Source organism: Belonocnema kinseyi, chromosome 1 (assembly GCF_010883055.1).
Source record: "Belonocnema kinseyi isolate 2016_QV_RU_SX_M_011 chromosome 1, B_treatae_v1, whole genome shotgun sequence".
Lineage (NCBI taxonomy): Eukaryota > Metazoa > Arthropoda > Insecta > Hymenoptera > Cynipidae > Belonocnema > Belonocnema kinseyi.
Window position 1 is genome coordinate 124,309,027 of NC_046657.1, and position 2,735 is coordinate 124,311,761.

The following is a 2,735-nucleotide window of genomic DNA, read 5'->3' on the forward strand; positions in this document are numbered from 1 at the left end:
ACATTTATTCACGCAAGGATCCTGAAACCTGAAATCATGCATTTTAAGAATTTCGCAAGTTCATCCCTTGAAAAATTATTGTTTGAATCAAACAGTTGTTTCACCCGACATCACAGATAGAATTTCTTTGATTCAAATGAAATTTGTTTGAGTTGAAAAATGGTGTGTTTAAATCAAATAAATTGTATTTACATCAAACAAATATTTCTTTAATTCAATACAATATTTCTTTCACCCTATATCAAAGAATTATTAATTTAAAAGACTTAATAAAAACTGTTTTGCAGCTTCACAGGAAATTGTGCACGTTTCAATTCTTATGAAGGTTACTTTAGGTCCTGCGAAATGATAAATTTATATGTATCGAGATGGGAGAAGTCCCAGATAACTGGAAAAAAGCAATTATCGTACCAATATACAAAGGGAAGGGTGATAAAAACAACTACAATATCACAGAGGTATCAGCCTATTAAGTACCGTAAGGGATCGTCCATATATTACGCAAGACATTTTTATATCGCTGTGTCCTTTTCAACTTGATAAAAATATTATTTTCGTCTTTATTCAAACAACAGAAAAACGTCTTACGTAATATATGGACAATCCCTAAGTAAAACATATTCAAAAAAATCACAGAAAAAAGTATAAGAGTATAATGCGTGGTATGCGTTTTCTGTTTATTTGTTGACCTAGAAAAAGCTTTTGGCAAGCTATGTAATAAATAATAAAACAATCTATGCTGGTAGCAAAGCGAGTGTAAGAGTAAATGGGAAACTGAGTAACTGGTTTGATATTCTGCAAGATGTTAGACAAGGATGCGTTATGTCCTCATGGCTATTTAATATATTTCATGGAAAAGTGTCTGGATCTGAAAATGAATTTTTATTGTGAAATCCGTTATGAATAAGTCTACTAGTTATTATTTTATATTACTGGTTAATTATCAATTAAAGTTAATAATAAACATTCACATGAAAGACCTGCTTTCATTGGCTGTCCGCCATCGATTTTACAATTGTTTATCAAAATTAACCTTTCGTTTTCTGGTAATTAGAGAGGGCGTTAGTTGCTTAAACAATCATGAGTTTAATAAGAAACAAATATCCAAAACAATTTCCGCACCCAAATTCTAAAATAAAAAAATATAAGGGGCCATTAAACGCGAGTCCCTCCCCCCATGTGAACATTTTTCGGGGAATCTGTTAAATTTCAAAAATGCATTTCAGAAATGCGGTTTAGAAATGCATATCGTTTTCAGAATCCAAATAGTGATTAAAATCTAAAAAGAGGACCAAAAGAAAAAAAATATATTTTTCTAATATCCTCATAAAAATGTACAGTTTAAAAGAGCAAAAAACTGTTTTAAACTTGGCAATATTAAAGCAAAGAAATGCTGTGAATTATATCAGGATAAAAATAAGACATAATAACAACTTCGTAGCCTTTTATTGCATGCGCCGCACAGTGGGCCAAAATCTCGAAAAATATAAAATGTTGATAAAATGGGTCAAGTTCTGTTACTAAGGAGTTTCTGGGGTCACTGATTGCGAATCCGATGTCAAAAATTCCACAACAAAATGGAAATTCCAATATGGTGGATGAGTATGCTAAATAAATTTGTGTTTTTTTCCTTCAAAATGATATAAGAGCGTTTTCATCGCTGCTGATTACGAATCCGATGACAAAAATTTCGTTTAAAAAACCATATGGCGGGCGAGAATGCTAAATAAACTTTTGATTATTTTCAAAATTAGTATAAGAGGCGTTTTGAGCTAGCTGATTACGAATCCGATATTAAAAACAAAAAAAGACGGATTCAATATAGCGTACATCGGATTCGTAATCAGCAACCTCATGTGTCTCCTTGTACCCCTTTTGAAAAGAATCAAAAGTTTATTTGGCACACTGGTTCACCATTTTTTTAGTTTATTACATCGGAATCGTAATCAGCAAACCTGAAAACCCCTTGTCTCAGTTTAAAAAAAATCAAAGATATATTTAGCATACTCATCCGCCATATTGGATTCGCAATTTTGTTTTCGGAATTTTTAAAATCGTATTCGTAATCAGCGACCCCAAAAACCAGCTCTCTGATTTAATCAAGTTTTCAAACTTAAATCGTTCTAACTCGGCTAAATATTATTGAAATGAGTCCAAATTTATAGGACTTATTCAAAACTCTATAGCGATGCCTAAGAGTTCATGCAAAAGTTAAAATCGCTTTTTGTTTAATAATATTTAACTGCAAAATGAGGGAAGTCGATAATTGTGTTTTCTTGGATTCGCCGGCAAAAAGTATCTAGGTAACTTCGAGTTTCAAACAACTTTCAGTAAGTGATTTGTTCAAAAATATTCAATGAAGTTTCTTGGAAAATCTCATATCTATTCGTTAGAAATTGACTGAAATATTCATATTTGGAAAAAAAATCGACGTCTGCCCGCGTGAGAAGGCTGCCTGACGGAGCAGTCCTCGCGACACGGAGAAAAATGTATGGTCAAAGTTATATGGTCAAAATTTAGAGAGCCAGCAAGTCGTTCTACATGGTCGAACGGTCCTTTCAAATTTTTTTCGACATGGTTAAAAAGACTCTTATTATATCGTCAGTCTGACTTTTACAAGAACATCAGACTCCCTATTAGGGATAACTAAGGTATCCTTTACGGTATGGTCAATACGCACATATTGTTTTCACTCATTTCGACCATCCACGAAGGAGCAGATAGGCCATTGCGTA